The sequence below is a fragment of the Grus americana genome, chromosome 1 (genome assembly GCF_028858705.1).
Source record: "Grus americana isolate bGruAme1 chromosome 1, bGruAme1.mat, whole genome shotgun sequence".
In the NCBI taxonomy this organism is placed as follows: domain Eukaryota; kingdom Metazoa; phylum Chordata; class Aves; order Gruiformes; family Gruidae; genus Grus; species Grus americana.
In genome coordinates, this window is record NC_072852.1 from 195,200,052 (window position 1) to 195,218,900 (window position 18,849).

The 18,849-nt window shown below is 40.9% G+C and overlaps 1 protein-coding gene across 2 annotated transcripts in view; it reads right to left on the reverse strand.

The window, feature by feature from the left end:
• FRY (FRY microtubule binding protein) overlaps positions 1–18,337 on the reverse strand; it is a 254,495-nt gene extending 236,158 nt beyond the window's left edge. Inside the window, exon 1 of one of the 2 annotated variants that reach the window (XM_054807035.1) lies at positions 18,210–18,337. The gene's annotated coding sequence lies outside the window, so the exon portion shown is untranslated. Of the gene's footprint in view, positions 1–18,041; positions 18,144–18,209 lie in introns of those variants that run through there. The other variant, XM_054807025.1, reaches the window with a different exon arrangement.
• Positions 18,338–18,849: the final 512 nt, after the last annotated feature.

Consider the following 18,849-nt stretch of genomic DNA (forward strand, 5'->3'; position numbering starts at 1 on the left):
TTACCTTCACCACAGTTAAAAGGAAAAAAAAAGGCAGAATTCACTTTTCTGAAGGAGCTATCATACCACAAAACCTCCAAATAATCAGACATTTCAGAGTCTTGCAGTAGGATGGATATTACCTAGAAAGAAAAACTTAGTGGTTTATGCTTGGCTGAGACCCCACAGTCCTTTATAGATCTGCAAGCCTTAGTAAGCGTTCCCTTCAGGTCTGGTATGATCATCAGTGGACTCCCACTACCTCTTGAAAGCAGAAATTATCAGCCTTGTATTGAGTGGGTGTCAGTCATCCTGTGACAGAGCTGAGCAAGTCACAGTGGTTTCCTTGTGCTGCTCTTTCCTCCAAAATCTTCACTTGTGGAGTCCCACAGGGATCCACCTTCTTCCCACCCAGCTTAATATACATGAAGATAACAGGGTAAACTGTGAAGCAAATTGGATCAGAAGTTTATTAATATTTTCACAGCCTCACAGTTGTCAACAAATATGTACAAGAACAGAAGAGAAGAAAGCACAGCTGACTGAAGCTACCTCCTCCAGGCAAAGACATGATACTCAAAGGTCAGCATCAAGACCCTCCACACCTCTTCCTAGGGGGTCAGCTGGCTGTGCTTAAGGCTAGCTCCACTGCAGTGCTGCAGAGAGCTGTGAGAAGAGCTGTGTGGGAAAGAGCTATGAAAAGCCTTGTTGGAGGTTTCCCTCTTTTGCTTGGGAGCTACACTGAAGCTCAGGGTCTTGCCCTTGGAACCTGCCTGAGCCATGCTGCAGGTATGCCTGTGCCTGACCAGCTGGCTTGACCTTGGACTTGCTTCATGACTACAGGTCTGTCTGGCAAATGGGACTGTTGGCTGTCCCTGGATACTGTCACCAGACTGTTCCACTCTTCTTGTTTGGGTAGTGTGGGACTACGCTCTTTGTTGTTGTCACCCTTGGCTGCCGGCAGTCTCCCTTGCAGAGCAACCTCGTCCTGCTGCTCCCTGACAATCTGGCTCTAACAGAAAAATGTTAAGCTCCCAGTAAGGGATGATGTTAATGTACTGCCTAAGAAAGCCACAGCCTCAAATACCACAGAAAAATGCATGTAGTTACACTTTATAAAATACTTTTTCCCCGTCCATCAGCGACAAGGTCACCACACCTCCATATTGTATTCTGAGTCAGCCCCAGTGATGCACACACTTGCAATACACAGTTAACCATAATTCTACATATGTAGATAAAAAGCTACCAGCCTTCAGCACATTGCACTTCTTTCAGACAACAGAAGCTGCTCCACCAGCAACAGAGGGCACTAAGATTACGCTTACAATTCAGTTCAGCTGAACACACTGCAACTCCTCCTGCTTAAGCTTCTTTGCTCCTGCTCCAACACTCCAAAATCACTAATTTTCAGTGATCTCCTCAGAGCTCACTGAGGAACTGTATGATCCTGACCACCTTCCACACACAAGGCAAAACTTACTGTTTGGATTCAATTTCTTCATTAATACACTAGATAGCATATGCACCAAATGACCTCAGGAGCCAATTCTTACTCATCACATATAAACCACGTGATTTGCACTATGCAGAAACAAAGATTACAGCCCATTAATGAACTGTAGTTCTTTTAGATCGCAGTGCAATTTGCAATTAATTCAACAAGTGAAAACACCCCCAGTCCTTTGCTATGACTACAATAGTTTGAAGAGATGGTTTTACAGCCAGCCAAGCTCACCAGACTCAAACAGATTGCACAAAGCTGAAGACTGCCAACAGAGGGTACTGCAGGCTGCTCTAGAGGCTACTACATTAACCCCAACGGCTTGCAGCCATGACAGTGCCCATTAGAAAAGCTTCACAAGTGATACCAGAGGAGAAAAAGCATCATATACTAATGTGAGAATGTTTCCTATGACACTTTTGTAGAAACGCTGCTGGAAGTTTATCAGTAGAACTAAATTAGCACTTGTGCTCGTGCTCTCCTCTTCGCATCTGCTCTCGACATTTGGTACCAATCATAAGATGGATACTACACAGAGGAGAAAGTTTTCTTCCTTAAACTTCAGTCACTTTCCTAAATACAAGCAATGCACTACTCCATAAATAGGACATGACTAAAATACATCTTGCATTAATTAACTTTTTGTGGCATTAAATTAAGACAATAAGGTTACAGAGCTTGAACTGGCAATTGTTTAGACTCCCGTTCTAACTTTGATCCGAAAAGAGAACAGTATAAGCCTACCTACACAAATTATACTTCCTAATTAAATTATAATGGTAAAGTAATTATTCAGGAAAATAAGCAGGATTTTTTTATAAAAGCCTAACCACAGGAACTGATAATACTAACAAATTTCAGCTGGAAGTACCAAAAACTATCAGCTTCCTGAAATGAGACCTTATTGTTAAGCCATGTCATAAAGCTTAGATTGAGTTAATTAAAAAAATACAGAAAATACTTCTTTAGATAAGAAAATGTTTATTTTAAAGTAACAGTAAATAAAATAAACTGCTACTTGAAAATCATTCCTTGAACAAACTTGGGTATTTTGACATTGTTATGTAAAAAAATGCTATGTTTGTTATCTTTCACTTGGACCACCAGCTAAGTCTCAGCAATCTCTCTGTTTAAGTGGTCAAACTCCTATGATGAACATTAAACAAGACTAAGCTGGAAAAGGTTATTTTCCCATCTAACATATTTTTCCATTTGACCAGCAACAAAATCCATAGGGCTTTCTGAATCATATGTAGCACGATGAAGACTCACTATTGGCATTATTTTGTTCAAATTGCAGACCAATATTCTACAGCTGATATTCAGAAGTGTGAGGTCAAACAAAGCAAGCTAGAGTGGATTTATTTTCAATCTTTATAAAAACAGTCTGTATTACCAACCCACCTATCTTTCTGTCCCGCCACAATCTGCACTATACACATTAACATACAAACTGCTCTCAAATCTTTTAAACCAAAAACAAAAAAGAAAAGGCCAGGTGGTTACTGGATGCAGTACCTCCTGGTTCTGACTGCTAAGATTAAATGGAAGTTAAATGAAAACAAAATAGTTAAAACTTAATTAAAAATAGCAACACTATGTATTCAAAGATAGATATGACTACACTCCAAATTTTAAGATGTTTTTGATCTAAAAGATTACTTGTCATGATAGACTGGATCAGGCCCAAATTGCTATTAAAGTTTAATGCACACAGTGATGTTGAGTGGGATTGCTCCTTCCAGCAGCAGTGAGGATACAGACAAATTTAAAAGAATTACAGTACAGCAGCCTGTATCTTAAATGTTCATTTAATGATGCTCCTAGTCTCATTAAAAGCATCTAATGGCATAAAATTTCTGACCTTAATACTTTTCCTCAAGATATTTCTGAGGACTTATTTCAGAAATTAATAGGATTTTGTAGCTCTGAGATACTGTAACAGTTTTACAGCCTCTAATATGGCAGTAGGGGCTTGATTCAGTTGCCCACACACAAGCATCTAGTGCTGCTTGAGATGCTGCAGCAAATCCTGGTCCCCAGGTGTGAACTGAGCATGATGCAGGTCTCACAAGGGTGAAACTACAGTTACCCTTTACATGGTCTTGCTTGGGACAGAAAACCTACTTAAGACCCTTAAATCTGTTCCCCTTCCCCCAAATACTGAAGGAATTTGGACATGCTTCAGGAAACTCCAATGTTTTTAAAGCATCTGAGCTGGTAAATAGGCAGACAGAGAAAAAAAGTGAAATTTGAACAGATCAGTCTTTGATAATTTGGTTATATTTTGTATAAAAGTTAAGGAGAATCCCTACAGGATTGCATTAGACAATGTTACACAGTAGTTACTCACCAGAATGCCTATGATTAGCAACTTTAGCTGCTGGGTTTAATTGACATCCTCACAAATAAAAGAATAAAAATAAGTATTTACACAGAGGTGTCAGAGCCTTTTCAGTTATGAAATCAAATACCCAGTAACATTAAGTACATGAAGTCCCCACATCTACTTTTAACTTCCATGGATTTATGCACAGAAATAGATGAGGAATAGATGGGGAGATGAGGAATGACAAATGAGCTGCAACAGCTCTTGCCCTCTTTGAAAGTTGTGTACACTAAGTTGGTCAGTTTATTGAAAGTCGGCACACTGAAAACATGAAGTCACTCAAGTTATGCTAGGGCAGAAAACATGGACTGAAATAGGTTGATCTATCAGTAATACCCATAGCTCTTTTTTCAGCTTGTGCGCTATCTACATACAACTTACTGTATTAGGGAAGTTCATTAAATACATCAAAGATAAAAGGCTGAATATCAGATTGTGTGAAAAATTAATTAGCTCTAAAGTTTGGTTATTAATGCACTGCACGTGGGCATAATGTACGGACTGTTCCAACATGACCATAATGGTTGTTCACTTTGTGGAACTTCCCACACTGGCATAACTGACAGGTCATAGTTGATTTAGCAAAAATTTTAAGCCATCAGATTTGCTGCTAGCAAAGAAGCAGACAGTGTATCTGCGGTGTTGAAGACCACCTGAGCATGCTTACTCTCAAACCCATTATAAAAAACAATAGTCAAACAAAAGAAGAAAATTGCATTGTTGACCTACGTGCAACATGCCAGTAATGATGAGCCAAATATTATTGTCTAAAAGAGAGAAAATGTCATTTAGCAAAAGATTCCAGCAAGGAGTCTTGATAGGCCAACACAGACTCAGCCCAATTACTTATAACACTGGTTTAGTAGGCAAACCCATAGCTACCGTATTGCAGGAAGAGCATTCTTTGCATCACTGCTCTTCTGTCCTTAGAGCAGCCCACCAGTGTTCAGTGACCTGTTTCTGCTATGATCATGAGCAGGTTGAGAGACCAGAAAGCCACCAGCAGTGCAGACAACTCTCATGGTAACACACTGGGATGCCAGTCACTTCCACCCTACTGTTGTTGGTACTGGACCTCTGATGCTTACAAGCAGCTCATACTTCAACAGTAATGATAGGAATCACTAAACAGTGACCAAATGGCATCATTAACCTTTTTTAATCCTGACAAATGTAAAAATGATTAAGTTATAAAGTAAAATTGGATCCCTCACAAATACTCCTATGACGCATACTTAAGAATACTTCAAAAGGGCATATGTTGGAATTAATGAAATAAAGAAATACTTTCTCTGCTAGTCTGTATACAGCTTCAAACACAACATCTGCATCTGCCACCAGCAGAAAAAAAATATTTGTGTGGTATCATGTCCAGAGTTGCAGCAGGAAGAAACTCTAAGAGGTGATGGTGGTGCCTCCTCGGAGACAGAGATCTCAGGTACATCCCAAAATGAAGCTGGTATTTGTTCTAGCTAGGCTGTAGCTCCAGCACTGATACCTGCTTTGTGCTACAGAGTGATGTATGATATCTGGAATTATGCAGATCCCCCTAGTCCAAAATGGGCACAACTCTGCACTCCTCTCAATTCAGTCATTACTTCCCATGGGCATGTGACAGAGGGTACTGAGATGATGTTCTGCTAAATGAAGGCTTATAAGAAAACATTGAAACATGCTTCAAAAACAGCGACGTCGGTTCATCACCCCTCTCTGTCAACAGCATCCTGCAGTGTGGAAGCTCATAGCAGGAACACTTTGTCCACTCCCGCCCTCAAAAATTTAACTCTAAGCTTCATTAATCACAGACTTCCCACTGAAAGGAACACGGGAGCTATCAAAATAGCGCATACAAGTGCTTCATCTAATCCAGCATGCTGCCTGTTCATTAGCCTGTAGCAGATGGTTTGACAGAAGGTGCAAGAAATTTGTCAGTGGACAATTCTGGATTAGGAAAGTGTCTTTTTAGTTGTTCCATCTAGTTTGCTTATATTTTGAAGCACAAGGATTCATAGCAGAAAGGACTTCAAAAATACTGGCGTAATTTATGTATTGCATGCATATATTACATTTAAGCATCTAATATTTTGTTGTAGAAATATCAGCATCTTCTCATTGCTCAGATATTTTTGTCAGTTAATTACATAAACTAATGACACACCATCTGAAAAGAACTTCTTGGCTACTTGAGGGTTTTTGACTTTACTACACAGTCTTTACTCTTCTGTCAAAAAGGGTAGACAGAAAACACAATTCACTTTCCTCATAAAGGCTACTATGCTGCATATACTTCTAAGTGGAAAAAGTTGAAAACTGCCAATCTTCTCAATCTTGCTTTATATGGAAGCTTTTCCAAGGCCTATTTATCATTGTTGCCAGTCTCCAACTTCTATTTCTGCTCTCTTTCTGGACAGCAAATGGCTGTACGTAAACAGAGAACTTCACGTCTTTGCTGACAACTAATTCATATGGTTGGGCCAGGCAAAAAATAATTTGGGGGCCTATCTTATCTTATTAAGCCATCAACACAGAGGAATATTTACTCTGATGTCTCAATGACATATATGAATTTTATTTTATTCCTTTTGTTGAAAAAGTAGATCCTGATATATGTCAACATTGAATTTCACACAACACAAACTTATTCAGAATCTTCTGTAATACCCAGTAAGCAAAGTAACCTGCCATCTGCAAGCATACAGATGTTAACTTTTCACCCAGCACAGGATCACCGTACTCTATCAATAGGTAGCAGTTTAACTATTGCGTTTTACACTCTTTTTCAAACACAGTTTTTATGATATAATAAAATGCTAAACTATAATTTTAACCTACTGTAATCACTACTGTAATAATTCCACACTCCCACAAACTGTATATAAAGAACTACCTGCCACAGCAATACTCGAATATGGCTTACGTGGCATATTGAGGATATATCTATTCTTCCCTCCTCTCAGGGGGAAAAAACCCCAACCAACCTATGCAATTTATCTTTAAAAACAACAGAAAAACAGCTCAGCCATTTTCTCCTTTCCTTCACCTTTTAGTAGTAGCAGAAATGAGAAGCAGAGTCATAATATTACAGATTGCTTCAGACATCATCTGAATTTCTCACATGGATTCAGTGGCCTAAGTACCATCAGATTTTCATCACTCACAAGTTGTTCTAGTCCTGGAGGAAGCACACAGATACTCCCAGGGGATGGGGAACATAATCAGATTGTTCAAAGAATGGAGACTCATTGGTGAATAGCAGGATGTTAGATACTGCTATCATATACCTCAAAGGTACATATTAGCATGTGAATTGCTGGATCAGAATTATTAAAGGAAAAAAGACTCCACAGCAATGCTTACAAGGCAGAAGAAAGAAAGTAGTGATAGGAAAAAGACAGCACAGAAATTACTTTAAAGACAGTGAAAAAAAGGCAGCTACAGCAACCTTCCCTTCCCACAGTGTGTCTCCATCCACTAATAACTTTGACCATAGAAACTAAGGGAATTTTCGTTTCTTCCATTTTTATAATTAATAACACATTTAAAACAAACAAACAAACAACCCCAAAACTCTTTAAATATCTTTATAAATTTAAATTGTAAATTCACTCAAAAAAATTCAGTGGAAAGCTGACAAAAGGCAATCATGCCATAATATTAAATACCTGTATTTACACAGAACTCTATGCACTGTTCAATCTGTCAGAGATAAGAACATGCTCTTGACTGTTTCTTTTGGCCTCGTATTTCTGTAAGTCACATTAGCATTTGCAGCTGAAACCCAATGCAGACTTTGGATGGAACAGTCTTGTTTCCCCATTCCATTTTTATGGGAGACTGTTAAAAAAAAAAAAAAGAAAGAAAGAAAGAGAGAGAGAAGAAGAAGGAGAAAAGAACCTCCCAAACTATAGCTTTTGGTCTCTGAAGTTGTATTTTATCAAAACACAAGAATAGGAACCTTAAGCAACATAACTGCACACAAAAATAATCCAGGCTGGTTTGTTGCCAGCTTTAAATTTTTGACACTATTTAAAAATCTCAAAACCAAATCTAACCCATAACTATGTCCATGCGGGAACTGTTCTTTCCTCTGGACCTTATTTCCAACCCACCAATCTTCAGCTGCTTCCTAGGGAGAAAAATACCCACGTGGTCTCCTCCAATGACTATTAAATCATTTAAAACAACTTCTAAATAACACAACTAACAAATTGGTATTTGCATAAGCTTGTACAGCTTTAGCTCTGTAAAAATCAACCTATTATTTCCCCATTACTTCTGAGCCATGTCCACACTGGAGAACAAAAGGAAGGATAAGAAGCAAGCCCAAGCACCAAACCCCAACTGTCCATACTGCTCACCAGTCAGCTTGCCCTTAGATCTGATTTAATTCTCTCTATGACAGAGCTGCTCCAGACTGAGGTCAGCTTGCATCTTGTCCAGGTCCTGACCTGCAGTGTAGCGGTACAGAAGTAGCCATGGAGGACTGACTTCTGCTGGAGACAGACCCATGCTTTTCTGTCTACTAGCCTTTACCTGTGCTGCAGCTTCTGGCTCTCTCCCCCCTTCCTCCTCTTTGTTACACCTCAGAAGCTGCTCTAGTTGTATCATACCTTCCTTGAGGGTAACTGTCCTCTCCTCCTTTCAGAAACATTCAATCTGACCCAAAAGACAACAGTCAGAGCTAAATATATAGGCAGCTCTTCTCTCTTCCTTTTAAGACCACAGCGTTTTCCATCTAGTATACAAGATACTGTATGTATACAAAAAATGGAAACAAAGTATGTATTTTTACCTTCCAAGGTGACATTAGCAAGCATTTTATGAACTGCAAGAGCAACATAAACCAACTCTTTTTCTTCTGAAGGGCACCAGCTTCTGTTCTCATGAGCTTACTGTAAATGGCCATAGTCCATTTGCTTGCATTGCTTAGACTGGGTAAGAAATATCATTGCAGCATGACTTTCCTAAGCCTATGTGGTGACAGAAATTCCTCGTTACACCTTCCAGGGTTGTCCCTAAACAGGGAAAATCAGCCCTACAAAATTTTCACATGATTCTAACACTGATTGCCCAGATTTAACAATGTTTGCTACTTTTTCTTCTCAATGGACAAACTTTGAGAAGAGTGAAGAATCAGTCCCAGGTGATTTACAACTAGCAAAGTAGTTACAGCTAGCAAATGTCAGCTTGACATGAAATAGAGTAACGCAGATTCTTTTGAAGAATGTATTGAAATTAGTAGACACAGACTTATATGCTGTACTTCAACTGGGACACTGTTGATTTTCAAAAGGCTTTACCTGCCCTCATTTCTCTTCTCCCTTAAATGGTAATTTCTCCCCCTTCATCCTTTATTATGCTCTTCATTCACCTCATCTCTATCCAAATCTCACCCCCTCCAATGCAGTCACATCAATCTATCAATTTTCCTTAATTTAGAAATTATGTTTATTTTTGTAATCTCTGCTTTTCTTTTTATCTCTCTCTCTGGGATTTCACTTTGCATCTCCTGTTTATACAGTAAGACTAAACTGTTGAGAAAATACAGCATGTCAATACCGATAACACACTTATGAATGCTGCAAGGTTTAATTATGATTAATCATTATTAACAAAAAAGTTTTCTATTCTTTCTGCAATGAAAAGAAACAGGATATTGATTTTCATTTGTTATGGGACAATTTCCTATTTGCATGGTATGGATTAATTTCAAGATGACTTCTGTAATATGCCTTTCAGACAAGATTGCTAAATGACACTTCAACAGGTGAGAACTGAAATAACATTTCATAAAACTCATCCCTACTTAAACTGAGTCAAACATTGTGATGGAGTATGTGATTCCACAAGTATTTTTAATAGAAGGAGCAGGAGCTTTATATTTGCAGTATATGTTAAAGCCCCAATCCCACATGTGACTGCACTCCTTGTACAAACTCCCGCAAAGGCATTCAGGATATTAAGCTCTAAGATACACACTCATCAAAATGTCTTGCCTGAATAAATTGTAGCTATTACTGCTTTCAAAATACCCATGAAAACTTAGAATTTATGAAAAAAAATTTAAATGTAAGTCTGATATTTTATTAAAGATAAACCAATATTTTTAGGAGTCTCCTGTTGACACTAGGCATTCCAAGAAATATTATCTGGTTTCAGCACGTTTTAAACTTCTCACACACAAACAATTTTCTTTTTTGAGATATATCTCCTTAAGGAGAGCATCAGAATCCCAAGTGCTGCAGAATAATTAAAATACAGATTTCAGGTCTGCTTTGCTAAAGCTAAGAAGCTTATGTGATCACGAGGTCTGCGAACATCTCTCTTTTCCCCTCCCAATAGTTTTCAACCACTTGGCAAATATTACTGATTTTTGACAGGATAGCAACTTCAAAGGTAGTTAAATTACTACATGCGTTATGGAAACAGATGGCCAAGTGAAGAACAAGCTCCAGTAAATGCCCTGAATGAGATAAAGGCTGGGGTATGGATTCACATCACATTACACATTAGCAGAACACACACAGAGAGAAACTTTACCATGCCTTTAACATAGTAAAACCATTGGTCATAACCATCAGATAAACTGTAAGACAAAAATTTGTAAGAAAATGAGCTAATAAGTTCCAGACCTCACGGGAAGACAGGCTTGCTGTTTATGATGATCACCGTTAATCAGGAGACAGAAGAAATAGGCAAATATAATATGAAAGATGCAGATTATGTTATTTTATTTTTAATTTTAAATCTTCTAACAAAGATTTTTTAATGAAATTTTTAATAGCCAAAACAACCTCTCTCTCCGAATATGTATTGCTACAAATATCCCAAATGAGAAATGCATACAACATTTTATGTATCTAAAATGTAGAATTTTAAAGCACTGAAAATGTTAATTTAATGACTGAGTTGAAAGTGAATCTATAGACTAAACAGGATCCATTATGCAATTTCAGAACAAATTCTGATTAATTTAATGCATACAGCTTTCCTTCTAACTCGTTTCAAAACTCATCACACTGGGGAAAAAGAGAGATTAATTCTGTGAAGTCTGTTAAAATTACTTGTTAAACAGCGATGGACAGAATTACACACTTAAGAACAGTCATAGAATGGTTTGGGTTGGAAGGGACCTTAAAGATCATCTAGTTCCAACCCCCCTGCCATGGGCAGGGACACCCTCCACTAGACCAGGTTGCCCAAAGCCCCATCCAACCTGGCCTTGAACACTTCCAGGGAGGGGGCACCTACAACTTCTCTGGGCAACCTGTTCTAGTGCCTCACCACCCTCACAGGGAAGAATTTCTTTCTAACAGCTAATCTAAATCGACCCTCCTTCAGCTCAAGGCCATTATTACCCCTTGTCCTATCACTCCATGCCCTTGTAAACAGTCCCTCTCCAGCTTTCCTGTAGGCCCCTTTCAGGTACTGGAAGACTACTCTAAGGTCTCCCTGGAGCCTTCTTTTCTCCAGGCTGAACAACCCCAACTCTCTCAACCTGTCTTCATAGGAGAGGTGCTCCAGCCCCCTGATCATATCCATGGCCCTCCTCTGGACTCACTCCAACTGCATGTCTTTCTTGTACTGGGGACCCCAGAGCTGGACACAGTACTCCAGGTAGGGTCTCATGAGAGCAGAATAGAGGGGGAGAATCACCTCCTTCGACCTGCTGGTCACACTTCATTTGATGCAGGCCAGGATACAGTTGGCTTTCTGGTCTGCAAGCACACACTGCTGGCTCATGTTGAGCTTTTGTCCACCAACACCCCCAAGTCCTTCTCCTCAGGGCTGCTCTCAACCCATTCTCTGCCCAGCCTGTAGTTGTGCTTGGGATTGCCCCAACCCATGTGCAGGCCCTTGCATGTGGCCTTGTTGAACTTCATGAGTTTCACACGGGCCCACCTCTCAATCCTATCAAAGTCTCTCCAGTGTGATGACTGCACCACACAGTATGGTGTCATCGGGTGCACTCAATCCCGCTGTCCATGTCGCTGATAAAGATGTTAAACAGTCTACACTGCTATAGCACAATTAAAAATAATTGTTGTGTTACTTGTTGTCTGTCATTTTACCCTCAGTGCCAAGACCAACTGCAGGATCATTTGTGGTATTTCATCATATGCACCAAGGTTAAAGTCATGCTCTTACCCAGCAGCTGTAAGGGTGTCACTCTCAACAAGTAAGCCTGATTCTACCATAAGAGAAAATCAGCTTGCTTTCTGGAAGCATCAGTTTGTATTTTCTTTATACTAAGTACAAAAGTATGTAGCATTTTTTCCAAAGAACAATAGCATCTATTCAAATTATTTTTGATTTTGTGTAGAATTAGATTTTTAATAAATACATCTGAAAGAAAATACTAAGTAATGAAAAGGATGTAGTAGCTGATTTCATCCCTAAAAATAATGATTCCAAAACACCAATGTGTTGTTTTTATACAACTTGTCAGGTACACATATGATGATCACAGTGAAAGTCCTGCAGTGAATGAATACAGGTGCTCTGTTCCCAAATAAAGCTTCCACAAGTTCAGATAAAGATTCTTTTTCAGAGCAAAGAGCCTATCATGCAAAGAGCCTACCTTTGAAAACCCATTACTATCTAAATAAGAATACACCTGGTATTCAATTCAGAAGACAGCAATATCCTATAGCACTGCTGAATGTCTTTGCTCCCTTACATATGTAGCATACAGAAAAGTTCCAGTCTCACTCTGGAGAGCTGCTCTGGTGTGGATTCCTACACCAAGTTTGTATGCCTTGTCATGGCCTGTATGGAGGCCTTGCACTTTCTGCTCCAAGACAAACCACATACTATGATGCAAAGAATAAAATAAATCCACATCCTAACAATCACTCATTTACAATGAGGACTGACACTTGTATTTAAACGCCTTTCAAAGTACTCTAATTATCTGTGCTCTTACGTAACTGAAATAAAACAAAATGCTCTACTGTGAAGAATGGGCTAATATTTCTACATTAGTAACACTATTTGTATTATCACATGCTTTGTTCCAGCTCATTTAAAAATATGATGAGGGATTTACAAAAATCTTTTTTTTCTAAATTACAAATTTTCAAGAATTGACTCTTAAGTATGAGAGTGAACACATACTACATTTTTACCTTTATGCATTTAGACATCTGCCTAAGATATCTAAGGAGATTTCTTTGTTGACATGGCTAGTATAAAAAAAAGGCAATAAAAGCCATGGTTGTTACCAAGGCTGTATTGGGAAAGAAAACTTCAATTACCAGGGACAGAAGTCCAGGTTTTAAATTTAGTTCTCACCTCCTGTGACTGTAGTCACCCAAAATTCTCCCATCATTTTTCCAGCCTGACACTGCCCTCTGTAGCAGTTTCCTGCTATAGATGCTTGCAGCAGTGATGCCACTAGTGCAGAACAGAGTGAGTGGTCATCTTGTGAACATGAAATGTTCTGTCAAAAATGGGTTTTGATGATACATTAGTACAAATATTAGCGACCAATCACTTAAACTGGTGGAGCTGCCATGGCATTAGCACAGCAGCCTACTGATTTCTAGTCTAGGAGAGGGAACCCTCGAGCAGGAGCCATGGCACTCCATTCAGGGCCGGTTTGGTATATATAAGTCATGCATTTCTTTCTAGAAAAAAGAAACGTAAAGCCATCCACCTCACACAGAAGTTGAAGGAATACTGATTTGGAACAGCACTCTGTGCAATTTCAATCAAAGTTCAAACATGTAAGTCCTGAAATGTAGCGTGGAGCCTGTCAGGAACTTGTGGAAGGTACTGCAGAATTTCACCAGCAAACTGTAAACCTTTCAAAAACCTCCACAGGGCTGCATGCAAAGACTATAAAGTTCAGAAAAGCCAGCAAAAATTCCTAAGCAATACCATAATGAAATCTATGCTTAGGTTCACAGGTATTTAATGAATAATACTGACTGATACCATTTTACCACGTATTATTTGGACATGTTCATAAATACCTATTCACACAGCACACAACTTATTTTTACCAGAAGCCATCAACATCAGGAATCTAACAGTAGTCAGAAATGGACTCTAAGGGTAAATGTGAAATGATAAGCATCCCACATTCAAGATGATACTGATACTGGAATGGAGCAATATGCAGAAATAGACTGTACTACAACAATGTTCTGCCCCCCCTCCCTTTAAGTCAAGCCCATAGCTCAGGAGACTCAAGTAAGTACATATCAGGCTGGAGGGTCATTTCAGACTTCTTTGTTGTTTGTTGATGCTGTTCATATACAAAATACTTGAACACTTACTAGGACAGCCGTTGGAACACTAACTTTGCAAGTTTCCCAAGTCCAAAATAAAAGACCTAGCTAGCAAGCATGGGCACCATCTCCATTTCAGTTCCACAGCAGAAGCTGAGATACACACCCCAGACCATCCTACAAACTGGTGATAATGGTTTTCTCTGAGAAGCAGCTTCTGTTCTAGACCTTGATCCAACACAAACTGAAAAGGAATCTGAACCTGGGCAGGCTTCACACCCAGATGAATGTTGTCACCACTGCAGTTCAAAGTATAAGGATGTGGGCAGAAGCACCTCTTTTTCCCAAGTGTCACATTAGCCCTCATCATTAAATTTATTGGAAAATATTCAGTGAATTTGGCCTGAGTCTGTAAACAGCCTGGCATCAAGCAAGCAAACAAAACTCCTACATAAACTAGCTGCCCCCCAAATTAGCCAGAGATCTAGACTGGATACTTATGCCAGTAACAGGTATGTCCAAAATTATCATAATTATGCATACTAACACCTGAAGAGGCTATTAAACATCATTTGGGTTTTAAGCCAATTCCAAACTACAAAGCATCGGATTCACCTTGAACGTGGGATGCAAATTATCTCACATTTGTTCTTACAGTTCCTTCGGAAGGATCTGGTATTAGCCATTGTCACAGACCCCAGGTTTAATTTAGCACAGCCGTTCCAACATTCAGTCCTCCAGGCCATAAAACTGAAAGTGTATGAGCTGCATTATGAAATTCTGTCCTATAACAATCAGGTTAAAGCTAGTGACAGCCTTTCTGTACACACTATGATAAGCAAGCCATTCATGAGTCTAACAAGTGCATTCCCAGTTTTATGTTCTTGTCCAAATTCAGACTGAAATTTATTATAAGAATCACTGCTCTCCTGGTCTGCTTGCAGACATATGATGATCTCCTCTTCCAAGATTTTGATCTTAACAGTCTAATATAAACTGTTTTAGCAACTATATAAATCATTCTCAAATACTGTAAAATCAAATAAAGCCTTTATACCCTCCCAAAAAGTTTTATTTTATGGAAATGTAATGTGTCATTAGTTTATTTATTTTACCATAATGACGTGTTTAATACAGCCTGGGAAAAACATAAACAAACTAAGTAATCCACTTTTGAAACAGACAATACCATCTTAAAAACCCTAAAATATTAGCAGTGGTAAAATTTAAAATTTCAAAAATATATTCTAGAGTTTGGTGAGCCTGCAGAAGAGGTTTATACATGTCAAGAATAGCTAAGACTCACACAGGCATTACAGAACTAAATAAAATAATAAAAACCAACAACAACAAAAAACACCCCACCATACACTTGATTTCTTCCTGAGTGGAAGCTCACTACAATTAATACAAGCCAATGAGCAAAACTGTCAGGTGTTTCCATCATTATAAAATGGCAGATGCTATCTGGAAAAGTTAAATTATTTATCAAGCGATTCCAAATATCATCAAATTCAGTGTAGCCAGCCGTTCAAATGGCTTCTAATAAATTATTTGATATGGCTCTAATGGAAACCGTGAGTTATTCAGAAGCATTTGCTGTTAAGCAGCAACATACTAATGTTTTGAAATTCTACCCAGAGACGTCCAGAAGTGACATACTATGAATCACATTACAAATATATTCTCCTGCTTTTGAAATATTATCAGCAACCTCCAAGAATTTACATAAATTAAGAAACAAATAATTTTGGCAGTCATGTGTCATGATGGAGAACATGCAGATTTTTATTCTGCACAGCCTAAAAACATTTTTTTTTTCCTGCTGAATGAAAAAAGGTGCCCACATCATTTACCACATCAAAAGCATCATAAATATCAGACAAGGCTTCTCCAGAGCATTAAACAATGCCTATATAGTACAAAGGCAACTTCCCAGTAATAACAGGCTGTAGTGTATTGTTCAAGGCACATCCCTTCCAAAGGAAAATCTAATGCAAGATTAAAGCCAAAAAGCTTTCCTTCTATTAAAATGAGTAGACTCTGTCATTCCAGGAGACTATACGGCACTATTAATGGTGAAAGGACTCTAGCAAAAGTTGGGAGCAAACTATCTCAAGGCCAATGGTCAGAGATGGGTAAATTATTTGAGACATTTATCTCATTAAAAAACCCAACAAATAGTTTGCATAAGGTGTTTATGTATGTTGAATTAATATGCTAATCTGCTATTAACCACATTCAAATAAATAGGAAATGTTAAGCAAATGCTTGGGAAGAATAAATTTCCAACTTATGAGAAAAAAATCTAGCATTATACTTAGAACAATGTCATGAAACAATCAGCTCTTTGGTCCGAAACACTAGCATAGCTTCTACTAGCTTCTAGAACTACAGATGCACGTGACTATGATGGATGTGAGGCGCACAGTATCAGGGCAAGAGGAAACACAAATTGCAACACAGGAAATTGCCTTAGATTACGAAAAAAAAAAAAAAAAGAAAAATAACCACAAAGGTGGTCAGACACTGGCACCACTACACCCACAGGGACTGTGGAATCTCCATCCTTGGAGATGCTCAAAACTCACGTAGACAAGGTCTGAGCAACCTTATCCAACTGGACCTGCTTTGAGTCTGGGGCTGGAGTAGAAAACATCCAGAGGTCCATCCAATCTACAATACTCTATGGTTCAAGGCTTTTTTCTTAAAATTCCTTTCTGTATTGGAGATATACTTTTTCATTTACACTTTATTTATACAAGTCTCCCATATATTTGTAGTGATTTTAAAATAAAAATCAGAATTCTCCTTTGTGAGCAGTCATGACAAGATCATTGATACAAATGATATAATATTACACATTTGATGCAATAAGACCCATTCATGGTAGTTCTGTCACGAGAATCAGCTGAGATACAGTAGCTAAATCAAAAGCAAAAGATTAATTTACAAAATAATAAAGAGTACGGATCCTTGCAGCTTGCTATCATTCCTTCAACCTGCATCACCCACATGTTGCAGGCATTCCAGAGAGAAGCAACAGGACAGAAAATGAAGAAAACGACACATCAAAAAAGCTCGAGTCACCTTACTAAAAAGTATTGCATGAATCAGATGTGCATGTACATCAGCCCTTGCATCTCACGCTGAAGACACACTGTGGAGGACAAAGCCATGAGTAGCTTTGTTCACGTGCTTAAGGGGTGACCTTAATGAAGACATTGTAAAAGCATCCTGTGTGCACCCGTGGAAATTAACCATGCCACAGCTGCTTATATCACTGAAACAATTTTTTTTCCCTTTAAAAATGGCTTTTTAAAAGAAAAAAACCAAACACCACGAGGCCTCTAGAACCACTTTCTTTCCCACTCCTTAAATAAGAACTGTGCTATTTTTAAGACGCATTGAGATGGGAGGCACATCTAAAAATAAGTTTGCTGGCGCTCAGCGAGCCACTGTCTCTCCAAACGCCCGTCACTGACAGGACAGCCGGCCCCGGTCCCTCTCCCCGCCGCGGGGCTGCCTGAGGCGGCCCCGCGGTGAGGACAGGGGCCGGGTCGGCAGGTGGGGCGGCGGCTTTGTCTCCGATCGGGCGTTGAGCGAAGGCGACGGCAGGGTGGGCGACCGCCGGTTGGCGACCGGGCTCTGTGGAGGAGGCGTAGGGGCGCGGGCAGGCGGCTGAGGGGAAAGGGGAGCCCCCACCTCACCGGCATCCCCGAAACTTTCTTCCAGGCCGCGAAGGAAAGAGACGACGCCGCAAACCTCCGGAGCGGAGCCGGGGATCGTCCGGTGTCCCCGCCTCTCCTGGTTAACCGGGGCGCGGCCGAGCGCCGCCTCCCCGCTCCAGCCGCCCGCCAGCCGCCGGGCACGCGCCGCGCCTCAGCCGCCCGCTCCCCTCCCTACGCCCGCCGCCGACCGCTCGCTCACTCACCCGCGCCCGGCGAGCGCAGCCACTGGCACCTCCTTCCCTCGCTCCCTCCCTCCTGTCAAGCTGAGCCCGGCCTCCCTCAGCCCGACCCCTCCTTCTCGATCGGGAGCCGCCGCCGCCACAATCGGCCGGGCCCTCCCTCGGCGGCGCCTGGCACCGCCCCTCTCTCACCTGGGTCCCTCCGCCGCCGCGGGGGGGGGAGTGAGGGAGGGGAAAGGTGGAGACGGCTCTGGGCAGTCCCAGTCAGCGGCGAAATCGCGTCGCCCCGCCCGTAGGTCCCTGCATGGGGCGGAGCGGGCGGCTCCTCCCCGCCGAGGCGCCCCGAGAGGCGAGGGGGGCGGTGGGCCGGGCCGGGCGTGAGGCGGGCATGGCGGGCGCGACTACGATCTGCCCCTCAGGGAAACATGGAGCGACCTGGGCGTCGCGGCAGGAAAGCCAGGCAGCCCCGGGAGAGCCCGCCGGCGCCACGCCGCTATGTGGGGCGGGGGCGCCGGCCAGGGCCCGGCTGTGGGGCTGCGGAGCCCGACTGTCAGTGGCGGGAGCGGCCGTAGGCTGGGCGTGCCGGCCGGAGAGGCTTCCCTTTGCAACGGCGAGTGCTTGGAAACGGGCTCGGCGCTGTGTTACACGATGGTGTAACAGCAAGCGTCCCGGGTCAGATAACCCCGCTCGGGAAGGAGGATGCTCGGTGTGTGAAACAGAAAATGGAGACTATCAAAGGGTGTAAAATCGGGGATTTTCAGGAAAATGTGCGGTGCCGGTAGTACCTGACGGCAGGGAGGTCTTAAACTGAAATCCTAGTTGGGGTGCGAGT